This window comes from Rhinatrema bivittatum, chromosome 1, assembly GCF_901001135.1.
Source record: "Rhinatrema bivittatum chromosome 1, aRhiBiv1.1, whole genome shotgun sequence".
Taxonomy (NCBI): Eukaryota; Metazoa; Chordata; class Amphibia; order Gymnophiona; family Rhinatrematidae; genus Rhinatrema; species Rhinatrema bivittatum.
Window position 1 is genome coordinate 663,189,651 of NC_042615.1, and position 17,718 is coordinate 663,207,368.

Sequence of the window (17,718 nt, forward strand, 5' to 3'; positions counted from 1 at the left end):
TATGATATTCTCTGTTTTATTCTCCATTCCTTTCATAATAATCCCTAATTGTTTCAGGACTACCTTTTCTGTTAGTTTAGCTGGTAGGGATAGGTTAGATATCGGTCGGTAGTTGTTTAGGTCATTGGGGTCAAGGTTCTCTTTTTGTTAGGATGGGCTTGATTGTTGCCTTTTTGAGTGAGTCAGGTAGTTTGGCTTCTTCAAGAGATTTATTGATGATTGATGTTATTGTTGGAGAGATGAGTTGAGATATCTCCTTTAGCGATGGGGTGGGAATTATATCAAGTTCGTGCCATGCTGGGTTTATTGTTCTGATGAGGTTTCAGTCTCAATGGATGATATGGTTTCAAAGGATGACCATGGAGTTGAGTCCATGTTGGTTAGTTGTATGTTTTGATTCGTGATTTTGATTAAATTCTCAGAGATTTTACTGATTTCATTTTTAAAGATAATTGCTAGGTCATTGCTTAGATTTTTGTTTGTGTTTGAGTTTGTGTTGTTGTTTTCTGCAGTGAGGTTTTTTACAATATTAAATAGAATTTTTGGATTGTTTGTGAAATTTTGAATTTTTTTTACTGTAGTAATCTCGTTTAGTTTTGATTATTGTGTTTTTATAGTATGCAAGGTAGGTTCGGTATCTGGCTAGCATTAGCGGGCATTTGTTTCTGCGCCATTTTTTTTCTTTTTTTCTTAGAGTTGATTTGATGTCTCTTAGATGTTTGTTGAACCAAGGATTATCTGTTTTTCTTTTGTTCTTTATCAGTCTGGTTTTTTCAGGGTTTATGTTGTTGGCAACTTCCGTCATTATTCTATGCCATGAGTGTGTGGCATTGTTGATGTTAGATAATATATGTTAGATGATAGATAATAGAAAAGGCTAAAGAGGTTAGGGCTCTTCAGTTTGGAGAAGAGATGGCTGAGGGAAATATTTATTATAGAAGCCTATAAGATTCTGAGTGGAGTAGATCAGGTAAATGTGAATCATTCGTTTACTCTTTCAAAAAGTACAAAGACTAGGGGGCATTCAATGAAATTACTAGGTGATATATTTAAGACAAATCAGAGAAATAATATTTTTACTCAACACTTAATGAAACTCTGGAATTCATTACCAGAGAATGTGATGAAAGCTGTTAGTTTAGCTGGGTTTAAAAAAGGTTTAGATAAGTTCCTGGAATAAAAGTCCCTAAACCATTATTAAGGTAGACATGGGGAAATCCACTGCTTATCCCTGAGATAAGCACCATGGAATCTATCAACCTTTTAGGATTCTGCCAAGTACTTGTGTCCTGGATTGGCCACCGTTGAAAATAGGATACTGGGCTTGATGGACCTTTGATCTGAACCAATATGGCAAATCATATGTTCTTATTTAGGATGATCACTGTGATGCCATGCTATAAAAGGGGCAGAGGAATAAATGTGAAGATATATTCAGCTGTTGAAAATGATCATCCATAGTATCACAGCTGCAGCATCTTGTGCCACCAAAATAATAGCAGGTTGAAGACTATCAGTCAGAGAATGAAAATATGAAGGAAAAAGAATCTGATGATGCATCTAAAAAGAAAGGGTTGGCATGTGGCAACCAATTTCAACCAATAGATTTGTGGTGTTGAAAACTGTGATCGTCCATTTGTTTTATTTCTTTAACTGTGCATTTAAAAAAGATAACTGTACAAAAATGGATTTTCAAAATGGTTATATCTCCGAATAGGACCCTGAAAACAGGGAAATGGTGGATTAACTGTTTTTTTTCCTGCTGCACTGCAGTATCTACATTGAAATTTTTCTATCATTTATTTAATCAAGGTAACTCAAACACAACAGTTGATAAAGGGTCTAGATTGACTCATCAAATAAGGTGTAAAAATAAAAATAAACCCATGCAAAATAGAGTTCCTAAAATTTTGTAATGTTTTCATCTCAGGTACCAATAACGTTGGGCAAAAATAAAGAAAAGGGAAGCAGATCTGCGCAGAAACAAAAGGGTGACCATGGACAGGGCTTAGGGAGAGGGAGGGATCCAGCATCACCAAAGCTAGATACATCCTAAGGCAGGGGATCTATCAGGGGATTGCCATCCCCCAGTGGGCCGGTCAAATTGTTCACATGCTAATAGGAGGAAGAGTGACCTCTATTGTGTCCCTGAGGTAAGGTGAATGGCCCAGAAGAGCTACTGCTGGAACCTGGCCAGTGGGGGTGAAACTGTAGAAAAGAGGCTGCATGCACTGCTGGAGCCCAGGCCAGTGGCAGCCAAAGAAGAAAAAGAGAGGCTGTGGGCTGCGAGCCACCATTGGAGCCCAGGCTGGCGATGGACAATAAAGAACATAAGAACATAAGATATGCCATACTGGGTCAGACCAAGGGTCCATCAAGCCCAGTATCTTGTGTCCAACAGTGGCCAACCAAGTTACAAGTAACTGGTAAGTACCCAAACATTAAATGAATAGATCCCAAGCTACTAATTCTTATTGATTAATAGCAGTTTATGGACTTCTGCTCTAGGAACTAGTAAATAACTGATTCACTTTTAACATTCAAGTCCTTTCATAATTTTGTAAACCTCTATCATATCTCCCCTCAGCCACCTCTTCTCCGAGCTGAACAGCTCTAACCTCTTTAGCCTTTCCTGATAAGGGAGCCGTTCCATTCCCTTTATCATTTTGATTGCCCTTCTCTGTACTTTCTCCAGTGCAACTGTATCTTTTTGAGATGTGGTGACCAGAATTGTATATAATATTCAAGGTGCGGTCTCATTATGGAGCAATACAGAGGGATAAATTAGCTGGCTTGATTTATACACGCATATTATATGCATGTTGTGCACAGCCCTACACCCTCCCAACCCCTTAAAACTCACCAAAATTCCATGGTGGTCCAGCGGGGGGCCTGGGAGAGATCGGTTGCCAGTAAATGCATCCCTCCCCCCCTCCCACATGGCTGCCCTCCCTGCTCAATCCCTCCCTTCTGAACCCCTGAGACTCACCGAAGTCCCTGGTGGTCCAGTGGGGGGACCAGGCACAATCTCCCACTCCTGGGCCCTTGGCTGCCAGCAATCAAAATGGCATCAGTGGCCTTTTACACTTACCATATGACAGGGGCTACTGGTATCATTGGCTAGCCCCTGTCACATGGTAGGGGCCGTCCATTGTTCCTACGATGTGACGTAGTCAGCCAATGGCACCGGTAGCTCCTGTCACATGGTAAGGGCAAAGGGCCACTGGTGCCATTTTTATTGCTGCCAGCTAACAACCCAGGAGAGGGAGATCACACCCGGGCCCCCACTGGACCACCAGGGACTTTGGTGGCCTGGGGGAGGTCGGAAAGGAGGGAGGGATTGAAAAGGGAATGCAGCCATGGGGGGGAGGGTAGGGAGGGTGCTGGGTTTTGATGGGTTGGAGCTGGTTTTTGTTTTTGACATTGAGGAGGGTTGGAAGGAGGGAGGATGCTGGGCTTTGATGGGTTGGGGTTGGTTTTTGTTTCTGACATGGGGAGGGAGGAAAGGAGGGAGGATGGTGGGCTTGTTGGGTTGGGGCTGGTTTTGGTTTTTGAAATGGGGGAGGGAAGGAGGGAGGGTGGGAGACTTTGATTGATTAGGGCTGGTTTGGGTTTTTGACATGGGGAGGGAGAAAATGAGGGAGGGTGGTGGACTTTGATGGGTTGGGGCTGGTTTTGGTTTCTGACATGGGGGAGAGAGGGAAGGAGGGAGGATGCTGGGCTTTGATGGGTTGGGGCTGGTTTTGGTTTTTGACATGGGGGAGGGAGGAAAGGAAGGAAGGACTAGGGATAGCCATCAGAATAATTATGGAGGGGGGGGGGAGGAGGAAACTAGCATTTACCCATGGATAGCCATGGGGGAGGGAGGAAAGGAGTAAACCACCATGAATAGCCAGCGGGGAGAGTGAGAAGGAATGAGCCACCGGGGATAGTCATAAACCCTCTTGGTTTTATCCTAGACTTATCCATGGGTCAGGGCAATTTTCTTACTTTTGTGGCTCAAAAAATGCCCTCAACTTATCCACAAGATCGACTCATACATGAATATATACGATAATCACCACACTCCTTAGTAAGGATCTTAATGGGGCCCTACACATGCAATTAGGTAAAGCTACAATGGATCAGCTTGTCCCTCTTGACATGGAATTATGTGGTCATGCTACTCTTAGTGGGAAAATGATTAATGATACCTTCCAGACAAATTAATTCAAAAAGCTCTTTATTGTTTCCTTATAATCTAAACAAAATAAAATATGCATATATTACATCATCAGCACTTCATCTATTTGTGATATGATGCATGCTTTTGACTATAAATGATGGAAAGAATATTGCTAGTAGCATTGGGATAGTAACAATTTCTGAGTAATTTTCTGAAAATGCTAAATACAGTTTAAGTGATAAATGACCAATCTTTTACAAGTGAAGAACAATTGACCTATGCATTTTATCTTGAAATAAGTTAACTGAAATTGAGTGTAGAGTCAGTACCACAGGAGCAAGACTGATGGCAGTCAAAAGACAAAAGCACTGACTGCACAACTATCTAGGAACAGAAACAAGCAGGTATCAATAAAGTTGGGCACAGGAAAAGAAAAGGGAAGCAGATCTGCACAGAAATGAAAGACTGACCCTGGGCAGGGCTTGGGGAGAGAGGGAAGAACCCAGCACCACCAAAGCTAGACACACCCTGGGCAGGGGTGGATTGGCCCATCGGGGGATTAGTATTCCCTGGTTGGCCCGTCGAATTGGTCACATGCTAATAGGAGGTAGCTTTTATTGTGTCCCTGCGGTCTGTGAGTGGCCCAAGAGAGCCACTGCTGGAACCCGGCCAGCGAGGCCAAAACTGGAGAAGAGAGGCTGCAGCTGCTACTGGAGTCCAAGCCAGTGGGAGCCAAAGAAGAAAATGAGAGGCTGCAGGCTGCAAGCTGCCTTCAGAGTCCAGGCTGGCAGTGGCCAGAAAAGCTACAGGCTGTGAGCCGCCATTGGAGCTCAGGTTGGCGTTGGCCAAAAAAGTAAAAGAGGCTGCAGGCTGCACTCAGACCTCAGGCTGGCGGCACCCAAGAAGAAAAGGAGAGTTTGCAGGCTACGAGCTGCTGTCAGAGCCCAGGCTGGTGCTGGCCAAAATAGAAAAAGAGAGGCTAGAGTCTGTGGGCTGCAATCTGCTGTCAGAGCCCAGGCCAGCGGCAGCCAACAATGAAAAGAAAGATGCAGACAAAAAGACAAAGAAGCTGCGGGCCACCACCAGAGCTCAGGTCATTAGCAGCCAAAGAAGAAAATGAGAGTGCGACAGTGGCTGAAACAAAAAATGAGGCTTTGTGTGGATGTGAGAAGGAACCTGCTTGTGTGTGAGTGTGTAAGAGTGAGAAGGAACCTGCTTGTGTGTGAGTGTGTGTGTGTATGAGTGAGAAGGAACCTGCTTGTGTGTGAGTAAGAGTGAGAAGGAACCTGCTTGCGTGTGAGTGTGTGTGTAAGAGTGAGAAGGAACCTGCTTGTGTGTGTAAGAGTGAGAAGGAACCTGCTTATGTGTGAGTGTGTGTATAAGAGTGAGAAGGAACCTGCTTGTGTGTAAGAGTGATAAGAAACCTCTTTGTGTGTAAGAGCATGAAGGAGGCTGCTAATGAGTGTGTATGTGAGAGAAAGAAGGAATCTGCTTGTGTGTGTGTGTGTGTGTACATATGTGTGAGTTAGAGTCAGAAGGAACCTGTTTGTGTGTGCATGTGTGAGTGTGAGAGTGAGAAAGAACCTGCTTATGTGTGTGTGTGTGTGTGTACATGTGTGTGTGTGTGTGTCTATGAGAGAGTGTGTGTGTGTGTGTGTGTGTGTGTACATGTGTGTGAGTTAGAGTCAGAAGGAACCTGTTTGTGTGTGCATGTGTGAGTGTGAGAGTGAGAAAGAACCTGCTTATGTATGTGTGTGTGTGTGAGTGTGTGTCTATGAACCTGCTTGTGTGTGTGTGTGTGTGTGTCTATGAGACAGAGAGAGAGAGAGAGAGAGAGAGAAGGAAACTACTTGAGTGTGTGTAAGAGCAAGAATGAACCTGCTTATGTATGTATGTGTGTGTGAGAGTGAGTGGAAACCTGCTTGTGTGTGAGTGAGAGTGAGAAGGAACCTGTTTGTGTGTGTATGAGAGAGAAGGAGCTTGCTTGTGTGTGTGTGATAATGCAAAGGAACATGTATGTGAAAGAGAAAGAGAAGGAGCATGCTAGTGTGTAGGAGTGCATGTGTATGAGAGAAGTGGAGCCTGCTTGTGTGCGTGTGTGTGTGTGTGTGTGCGCGTGTGTGTGTGTGTGTGTGTGAAAGAGAGAGAGGAGGAGCTTGCTTGTGCGTCTGAGAGAGAGTGGAGGTAAGGAGAAACCTGCTTGTGTAAGCGTGTGTGATGGAGAGAGGAAGCTTGTTTATGTATGTTTGTGAGGAAGCTGAAAGTTTATACATCTCCTTTCTCCTGCTAATCTATGTCCCCAAATACAAAAAAATATTTCTAAACATTTACTATTTTTAAAAGTGTGAATTATTTATTGGATATGCTCTTCATCTGCTGTTTTTAAATATTTGTTCTTTTTAAAGTATTATTTTACTATTAAGTTTTATAGTTCTTGCTTTTATTGAGGAATGGTAATGGTAATGGTAATGTTTCTGTTTTTTATATAAGCATGGTTGTTATTGTTTGAGTACTGGCAGTTAGTGCTGCATTTGTATGGAAAGTTTACTATATTGTTAATGAAATTTAGTTTATTCATGGCTTTCTGAGGGCCAAGCCCACACTTACTGTGTGCTAAAATATTCCTAATACCATATGAGTTCCAAATCTCTTTTTTACTTTTTTGCAGGGTTTTCTGGTTGGCACCACAGCAATGCATGCAGAAATAGTATACATGTTGTGATATTTTTACTTCAGAAGACTGTACTTTGTCCTTTTTCATGTAAAATCTTATTACAATTGCATAATTTTTAATTGTGTGTGTGTGTGTGTGTGTATGTTCAGTGGGGTTGGAGGTTGCAAGGCTGTAACTTTTGGCTAGGGTGCTTAATACTCTGGTACTAGTCCTGCTGCCCTGGCTCCACGTTGTGGGAAAGCAGAATTTAATTTGGAGCTATTTTGTCATGGGCCAGGCTCTCCTCAGTCTTGTCTGCAGCAGTGACCCTTACAGTGTTGGCCACAGCTTAATTTTCTTTTTCTTAAGCCCTAGAGGAAGCAGGCAGTGTGGATCACTTCTATTCCTCACTTCCCCAGGAGTAGGTAGACAGAGCAAAGCCTAGGAAACCATAAAATCAGCAGACTGTGGCACACAGTCAATGAGAATGTGCTGGAGTGGGGAAGGCCCTGAGAAGTGGAGCAAACTACTGTCAGAAAGGGAGAGGATGAGCAATGTTAGTGAGACTTCTGAGGTGGCTGGGCTGAGCTTTGAGGGGCATCTGGCTGTGGAAACAGTGTCTTCTGGAAAGGGAGGGTGCCAAGAAGGGATGAGAATGGGAAAGGAAGAGGGCTGCTGCAAGTTGAAGAAGGACTGGCAATAAATATCAACTTTTACGTAATGATGCTGCCGTGCTGGGGTAAAAGCAGCACCACAGCAAATGTGCGCGTCTGAGTCGCTGGCTGGCAGTGTGGTTGTCTCATTACTTGGTAACTGGTTCAAGAGCTGATTGGTTGGCAAAACACTTTAAACACTAGATCAGGAATCCAGGATACATAACAGATGTAACCAAACATGTGAGGGGCTCAAACGATTACATGGGTGGAAGGGGGTCTGCAGCTCAGTTTGCTCACCCCTGGTCTAGGATGTGCTCTACTTAGTTGGCTGGGAAAAATGTGAAATTTTATTTGGAGACTGTTTTGTCTCCGTTCTGCCAGCCTCCAGTTGTATCTTTCAACGATTAGCTTGGTGTGCTTTTGGGAGGTGTTGAAGCACATGCTGCACAGAAAGTGCACAAGTGAGTCACAGATACCCTGAGGGCCAGCTTTGAAAAAGATCTCCCAGGCCGACGTTTGTCTGCAATCCACCCCTGCCCTGGGGTATAAGAAAATGCAGAGAGACACAGAGCACAGGGCAATAGCAGACAGAGAGAAACTGAAAGGATGACTCCAGCAATCATAAATAGCAGCCCAGGAGAGGATATATTGTAAGATAAGCAAGGAAAGTTGCATATCGAGGGCCACAGATACTAAGGATGGGGCAGCAAAGCACTTCTGTAACAAGCAGAGTTTCTGTGCTAGGATGCACTAAAGGTATTTGATTCATTTGCCTAGGAGCTCTTATTTACTGTATTGTAGAAGATGGTGTTTGGATAAATACTTTTAACACTGGTTAAAATTATGAATTCTAAATAATTATTTTCTATATGTGTTGTGTGACCTAAAATTCCCTAGTTTATATATATAAAACTTATCTCTATATCCCCCCATGGGTCATCTTATCTGGCTCCACCTGCATGAAGCCGTTGAATTGGCCCAATAGCTTCACAATGATCTTTTAAATATTCTCAGTCTTATATGTTTCTCATTTAGGTAATAGGGAATTGCCTCTTCTTTGGCTTGTGAGTGGACCACCCTTTCATGTCAAGACTTAATGATCTTCTGTGCTCTAATCTTCCAGAAAAATCAGTAGTCGGTTTCTCTACAAGAGTGAGGCTCTCCTTCCTGAGATGACAACTTTGATGTTCTCTGATTATCCTGGGGAAACTCCTTTGATCTTAACACCAGATAATGGATAATGGAGTTGTCAGTATATTAGGTCTTCTTTTTACATTCATTCTTCTCGTGATCCCTTTCTGGCGATTCCATTGCATTTCAGTGGCCTACCAGTAGGCTGATCCTAGCAGTGAGCTCAAGTGTTGAACCAATTCTTCTTGTTCCTCTTGTTCGCTCTGGTTTCATGTTCTCATGTGTACATCCTGATTGCTTGCATTATGTGGTACCAAAGCATGAGATTTTATAATATTGTAAGGGTACACGTACTAAAACTGATTTAAGCCTCAACAGCCCATCTCCCGTAATTGCTGATTTTTTTTTACCTGGAGGTTTACAGTCAATCAGGTTTCCTACTGAACAACCAAAAATCTCTTTTTTAGCTCCCAGAAAGAGCAAGTAGTATTTCCACTAGGTTTAATACAATATTCATTGTAAAGTTACTTTGGATTATTAGTAGCCAACCTTAAGTTTTAGTATTATTTGTCTACATCCAGTTCTATGGCATACTTGGTGAATTTGGTTGCAGGTAGATGGATTATGAATGAACATTATAATATAATAATGTGTCTTTAATATATGGTGTTTATTTTTTACATATGTGTGGAAATGTGACTGATGTTCTTCTGCCTCAGTAAACAATCTTAAAAAAAAAAATTCCCTTAAAATACTGTTGCAGGTTAGCAGCAGTAATGGGACAAAAGAGACAGCAAGTCCTCTCATGACCCAAAAAATACTGTCTGCCACATAGGCATGTATAATATGCTTGAGCCAGGACACTGCAAAGGGTTTAATTCCTCCCTAAAATTAGTGCTCACCAATTGATAAATTCCATTGCAGGTGTTATTTTTGGATCCATGTTAAATTGCTTGGTACTAATGCATACCATTGTGTGACAATGACTTTGACAAATCTGCCTCGATATTCAGAAAACAGTATTTACTAATGTCACAATTTTTCAACTCTTTAGATACCTTTTCCAATTTTGCATTCTTCTTAAAATGCAATGAGTTAGCCTGTACATCTCAAAGACCTCAGATTCAAATGAGACCTGAATTTTTGCCTTTTCAAGGTAAAAAGCAATATATATATATATATATATATATATATATATATATATATATATATATATATATATATATATATATATTGCAGGCATTTGAGTATCTCTGGGGTATTTTTGCAATCCTGCAAGGCTCTGTACATTCCAGTGTTCAGTCTCATGGGCTGGGCAGCTTTGATCTGAGTTGTTGTACTGAGGATAGTTGAAGAAAAGAGAGTAATAGATGAAAAAGTAGATTAGTGCTACCAGGGTTTGTAAATTCATCTTTGCATTCAGCAGGTCAATATGCAACTTGTTTTTATCTTTATTAAAATTTGTGAACTGCTTAACATGCTTAACTTGCTATGATTGAGTTTCGTTGTCTGTCAATAAGTGTCTATAATGTCTATTTTTTTGTCTGCATGGAGAAGCTGGATATTAATGCTTGCATCTGAACAAGGTGTTCATCTGCACACCATGTCTAAGACCATCTCCAATTATGATCTCAGTTTCATCCATCACATAGAATAAAGAACATATTCTTCCTCTGCATGATTATTCAGCACAGAAATGGATACATTCTCACATACTTAATTTCTGAAAAGTACATAAGATGGTCTAGCTCTGAGCTACAGGTTGCTATGGTTACTTTCTTCAGTGACTGAGATGAGGATGGGGCCAATTATGAAGTTTTGTTTGCTTGCTTTTAAGTAGTTTGTTACCTGGATACTCAACAAATAAGAAAAAGGAAGAAAAGACTTGTTTTCTACTTTCCTTACTGAAGAGGAAAGAGTAAAAACAGTCACACTTGAACCTATTCTAAAACAAAAATGTCAGATGCTTAGTTACTTTGTGAAGTGTTTTAGCTCTGTAGATGAAGAGTTTCTAAAAAAGAAAGAACTGTTGTTGTTTTTAGGTAGGGAAGGAGTGGGAATGGGTAATAAAGATAGATTTGGTTCACAGAAAGGATTTTCCACATAATACTCTTCTTCTTGTAGCACTCACACAACTCATTTCCCTCCATTCTCCCTTCCACAAAACCCTCCTTTCATTTTTTTTTGTTAGGTGCTTTAGCATACTGCTTTTTATCATCAGTTCTATGTCCTTTCAGATTCCATCGCCCTACTCCTTTGTTAATTAAGGATATTCTAGCAGTCCGTTTTGGAATGAGATGACAATTAGTATATCTTTGTAATTAATAAAAAAAAGAGAATTACTATGACAGTGGTACACTGGAGTTCATTGGCAAGCCATTCATCTGGTGTTTTTTAATGTGCTTAATGTAAATGTACTGGGGTGCCACTTCTAGACTTTTAATCAGCATAGAGCTCCGTAACAAACTGGAGAAATAAAAATGTGAGTTAGGTGAAAGAACTGAACGAAAATGTAAATTATACCCTCTCTCTACTTGTAATATTTTAATTGAAATTGCTGCTTGATTTAGTATTTTGATATTGTTAGGATTCTCTGCTACCCATAATTTATCCAGCCTGTTATTGAAGCTTCTTATTAAGGTTGGAGATAAAACAAATCACTATTCAAAGGGATTTATCTGGATAACTTTTGAGTTAGCCGGAAAAGCCCCAAGGTTTGAATATCTTTGCCACTTGTCCAGCTGTCATTATTCAGATTAAATGTAACTGGATAACTTCTTGGATGTGTTTCAGGGTGTTCCACAGTGGGCTTGACCTAGCTAAATAACTTATCCAACCAACTCTAATATCTACAGTTAGCTGCATAAGTTATTTGGAGAAGCAGGGTTACATTTTTCCAGTAACATATTGCCAGATAACTTTAACCCTAATTAACTATATTGAAAGAACTTAAAAGACTACATTTGGTTAAGTGGCAATGACAAAACAAAAATAAATAAAGCTGTTGGGTTTACTGTGCTCCTCCCCAAAGTTCAAAGGTTTACAGCCTATCAGGCCAATATCTTCCTTCCCATCCTCTTCCTTCCTCATGGTTTGTCAAAATAAACCTACCTCTAGGCACCCACTCATTCCTTTCATCCTTTACCCCCCTCCCCTTCCTCAACCTAAGCCTCCCACCCCATCAGGCACCTCCCAAACCCTGCGGACCATCAAGATTATGTTGCAATTGTACCATTCCCAGTGGCTTCCAGCATTGCTTTGACAAGAATGCTGGAATTGTAAGCTACTAACATTACCGTTAGAGTGTTATTATGTCTCTAACATTGGTAGCTCATGCTTCCAGATACATTCAGGTATAGTAGGCATTTCCCTGTCTCCTGAGGGCTTAAAATCTATGGACTGAATTTTCAAAGGGGTTTCGTGTGTAAAAATACCATAAATGTGCATAAGTAGCTATTTTATAAATGTTGAGAGTAAACAGGTATTTTCCATTTCATGCATACATTTTACTGTGGAAAAAAAGGGTGGGGTAGGGGCTAGCTTGTAAGAGATATATGCCTATACATTACCAAACTTATTCATACACTTCTACACCTACAAAGTGCCAGTGAAATCAAATTTGTCTGTTGTCTTCAGTTTTTCGGTGGGAAGTTTGGTGAACAGGTAGAGGTTCAGGATGAAGTGCTAGAGGATCTAAGTGAACTGGAGAAGGACTGGGAGAACTGGCATAGGTATCAATACACTGGTGATTTCAAGTATGAGTGCAAGTATTTTCAAAACTGTATACATCCATGCTTTATAATACCTGCCTCTGCGTACACTTTGGGGTTATTATGCATATATGTTGTATTTATTTAACATCTAAAATATATGTGGTATGTTTATAAAATAGGTAGATAAAGTTTGTGTTTTCCTGCATTGGAAATATTTGAATGTACTAATATATTCTTGTACTTTTAAGAACATAAGAACATAAGAAGTTGCCATACTGGGTCCATCAGGCCCAGCATCCTGTTTCCAACAGTGGCCAATCCAGGTTACAAGTACCTGGCAAGTACCTGAACACTAAGTAGATCCCATGGTACTGATGCAAGTAATAGCAGTAGCTATTCACTAAGTCAACTTGATTAATAGCAGTTAATGGATGTATCCTCCAAGAACATATCCAAACCTTTTTTAAACCCAGCTACACTGACTGCACTAACCACATCCTCTGGCAACAAATTCCAGAGCTTAATTGCGAGTTGAGTGAATAAGAATTTTCTACAAATTGTTTTAATTGTGTTATTTGCTAACTTCATGGAGTACCCCTAGTCTTTCTGTTATCCAAAAGAGTAAATAACTGATTTACATTTATCCATTCTAGCCTCTCATGATTTTATAGACCTCTATCATATCCCCCTCAGTTGTCTCTTCTCCAAGCTGAACAGCTCTAACCTCTTTAGCCTTTTCTTATAGGGGAACCATTCCATCCCCTTTATCAGTAGCCTTCTCCATACATTCTCCAGTGCAACTATATCTTTTTGAGATGCAGCAACCAAAAATGTACACAGAACTTAAGGTGTGGTCTCACCATGGAACAATACAGAGACATTTTCTGTTTTATTCACCATTCTCTTCCTAATAACTCCTAACATTCTGTTTGGTTTTTTTTGACTGCTGAAGCACACTGAGCCGATGATTTCAATGTATTATCCACCATGATGCCTAGATCTTTTTCCTGGGTGGTAGCACTTAATATGGAACCTAACATCATGTAACTATAGCATAGGATATGTTTTTCTACATGCATCATCTTGTGCTTGTCCACATTAAATTTCATCTGACATTTGGATGCCCAATATTAAGAACATAAGAACATGCCATACTGGGTCAGACCAAGGATCAATCAAGCCCAGCAACCTGTTTCCAACAGTGGCCAATCCAGGCCACAAGAACCTGGCAAGTTCCCAAAAACTAAGTCTATCCCATGTTACTGCTGCTAGTAATAGCGGTGGCTATTTTCTAAGTCAGCTTAATTAATAGCAGGTAATGGACTTCTCTTCCAAGAACTTATCCTTTTTTAAACCCAGCTACACTAACTGCATTAACCAAATCCCCTGGCAACAAATTCCAGAGTTTAATTGTGCACTGAGTAAAAAAGAACTTTCTCCGATTTGTTTTAAATATGCCTCATGGTAACTTCATAGAGAGCCCCCTAGCTCTTTATTTATCCGATAGAGTAAATAACCAATTCACATTTACCCATTCTAGACCTCTCATAATTTTAAACACCTCTATCATATCCCCCCTCAGCCATATCTTCTCCAAGCTGAACAGTCCTGACCTCTTTAGACTTTCCTCATAGGGGAGCTGTTCCATTCCCTTTATCATTTTGGTTGCCTTTCTTGTACCTTCTCTATCGCAACTATATCTTTTTTGAGATGCAGCAACCAGAATTGTACACAGTATTCTAGGTGCGGAATCACCATGGAATGATACAGAGGCATTATGACATTTTCTGTTTTATTCACCATTCCCTTTCTAATAATTCCCAACATTCTGTTTGCTTTTTTGACTGCCACAGCACACTGAACCGACAAATTCAATGTGTTATCCACTATGATGCCTAGATCTCTTTCTTGGGTAGTAGCACTAACTGCTAATATGGAACCTAACATTGTGTAACTATAGCATGGGTTATTTTTCCCTATATGCATCACCTTGCACTTATCCACATTAAATTTCATCTGCCATTTGGATGCCCAATTTTCCAGTCTCACAATGTCCTCCTGCAGTTTATCACAATCTACTTGTGATTTAACTACTCTGAATAATTTTTTATCATCTGCAAATTTGATTACCTCACTTGTCATATTCCTTTCCAGATCACTTAAAGATATATTGAAAAGCACGGGTCCCAGTACAGATCCTTGAGGCACTCCACTACTCATTCCCTTCCACTGAGAAATTGTCCATTTAATCCTACTCTCTGTTTCCTGTCTTTTAGCCAGTTTGAAATCCACGAAAGGACATCACCACCTATCCCATGACTTTTTACTTTTCTTAAAAGCCTCTCATGAGGAACTTTGTCAAATGCCTTCTGAAAATCCAAATACACTACATAAGAACATGCCGTACTGGGTCAGACCAAGGGACCATAAAGCCCAGCATCCTGTTTCCAACAGTGGCCTATCCAGGCCATAAGAACCTGGCAAGTACCCAAAAACTAAGTCTATTCCATGTTACCGTTGCTATTAATAATATAGAAAAAAGTCTTAATGAGCAATACAATATAACAGTCAAATATAAAAAAAGACATATCCACCAAAACTTACAATAATAATCTAAGGGGCCATCATATAAACCCATCACTTTGATCTCGTTTAGAGTCTTATGTTATGCTCTATTGATAGATCAAAGGGGTACACTTTTAATCATTGCTCCAATTTTTTGAGAATTCTTTTGAAGCATTTTTACAAAAAATGATAATTATTAAAAAAGTGCACTACTTCCCCGTTTGTTGAAGTTAATTCATGCCCAACAAGGTACCATGTTTCACAAACTGCTTCTTCAGGGGCTGGAATCAGCATATACTTAATCCAAAAGATTCCTTCTTTTCTTTTCAGTCCCATTTTAATTTTCTACAAAACAGTAAATGCATACTTTAATGTCCCGATAATATTGAAAAAACCTATAATGGGGAAAAAACTTATGTTGACTGAAGCTACTAATCATTTCTTCACATAGCAATTTCACGTGCCAAGGATTCAGCGTTTTAACTGTGGTGCAAAGCCTAGCATTTTAAATTTTCCACGTGATGATGTAAACTTGATAACTCTATTCAAGAGAATTTAAAGGGAATACCAGAGATTACCTGAAAGAGAACTCACTAAGTCTACAAACATTTTCCATGTGATTTATTTATTTATTTAGCATTTTTATATACCGACTTTCCAATAACAGAATTACTGATCAATTCGGTTTACATTTTAACAGAACAATAACATTGACAAGTAAATGTCTTACAAAGAACAGGTCGATATAACTTGGATAAGTAAATATGGGGTTAACCAGTAAAGATACATTGCCTAATATAGGTATAAGTAAAAGATACAGTGCCTAATGTAGGTTAAATAAACAGTTGCTAATTATAAGGGGAGGCCTAAGTTAAATAAACAGTTGCTAATTATAAGACTAGGTTATGTCTTCGACTGCCATAGATTAAGTGAGTTCTATAGATGATCTAAATAGCTCTCAGGTGGGTAATCATTGGCCGAGATGTTCCACAGGAAGCTGTTATGGGAAAGCTTGTGATGACGTAAACATGATGGCTCTATTCACGAGAATTTTAAAGGGACTGCAAGAGATTACCTGAAAGATAACTTACTAAGTCCAAATGTCATCGGCAAAACAATCACTCAGTAAACCTTTGAAAATGAACTGAAATGGATCTTTCAACGAAACGCCATCCATTCAATCTCTTTGTTGAGTCCTTGAGGAACCACAGTATGGAGTTTAAAAATTCATTTTTGCTCCCATTCTCCTCCATGAACTTATCCAATCCTTTTTTAAACACAGCTACACTAACTGCACTAACTACATCCTATGGCAACAAATTCCAGAGTACATCTACAACTACATCTACTGGTTCAACTTTATCTACATGTTTATTAACTCCTTCAAAAAAGTGAAGCAGATTTGTGAGGCAAGACTTGCCTTGGATAAAGCCATGGTGATTTGTTCCATTAAAACACGTCTTTCTATATGTTCTGTGATTTAGGTATTTAGAACACATTCCACTATTTTTCCTGGCACTGAAGTCAGGCTAACTAGTCTGTAATTTCCCGGATTGCCCCTGGAGCCCTTTTTAAATATTGGGGTTACATTAGCCACCCTCCAGTCTTTAGGTACAATGGATGATTTTAATGATAGGTTACAAATTTTTACTAATAGATCTGAAATTTAATTTTTGAGAACCCTGGGGTATATACCACCTGGTCCAGGTAATTTACTATTCTTCAGTTTGTCAATCAGGCCTACCACATTGTCTAGGTTCATCTGAACCATTACCCATGAAAACCTTCTCTGGAACGGGTATCTCCACTACATCCTTTTCAGTAAACTCTGAAGCAAAGAAATAATTTAATATTCCCCTGGGGGTAGATTTTCAGAGGGTTACGTGCATACATTACGTGCGTAACCCCCGAAAACCTACCCCAAACCCCCCCTGCATGTGCCGAGCCTATCTTGCGTAGGCTTACAGCATGCGCAAAGCTCCGGGACGTGCGCAAGTCCTTGGGCTTTCCTGGGGGAGGGGGGTTCGTGACTGGCGCGTCATTGGAGGCGTGTCAGGGGGCGTGATGTGGCCGGCGTGTCATCCAGGGGTGGGGCCGTGGACATGGTTCCATCTCGGGGGCATTCCGGGGGCATGGCCGTGGCCTCCAGACCAGCCCTCGAACCGGAACATGGTGTGCCGGCAGCCAGCCCAGCGCGCGCAAGGTACGCCTGCCTCGAGCAGACGTAACTTTCGTGACAAAGGTAGGGGGGGGTGTATATAGGGCCAGGGAGGTGGGTTAGGTAGGGGAAGGGAGGGGAAGGTGGGGGGAGGCCGAAGGAAAGTTCCCTCCGAGGCTGCTCCGATTTCAGAGCGGCCTCGGAGGGAACGGAGGCAGGCTGCGCGTCTCGGCACACGCAGGCTGCCGATTTTGGGCAGCCTTGCACACGCCAACCCCGGATTTTAATGGATACGCGCGGCTACGTGCATATCTATTGAAATCCGGCGCTCTCTTGTTCGCGCCTGGTGCGTGAACAAAAGTATGCGTGTGCGCAACTTTATAAAATCTACCCTATGATGTCCTTATCTTCTCTAATTGCCCCTTTAGCCCCTTGATCATCTAACAGTCCAACTGACTCCCTCACAGGCTTTCTGCTTCAGATATATTTTAAAAAGTTTTTACTGTGAGTTTTTGCCTCTACTGCCAACTTCATTTCAAATTCTCTTTTAGTCTGTCATCAATTTCTTACATTTAACTTGCCAATGTTTATGCTTTATCCTATTTTCTTCTGTTGGATCCTTCTTCCAATTTTTGAATGAAGATCTTTTGGCTAAAATAGCTTCTTTCACCTCAACT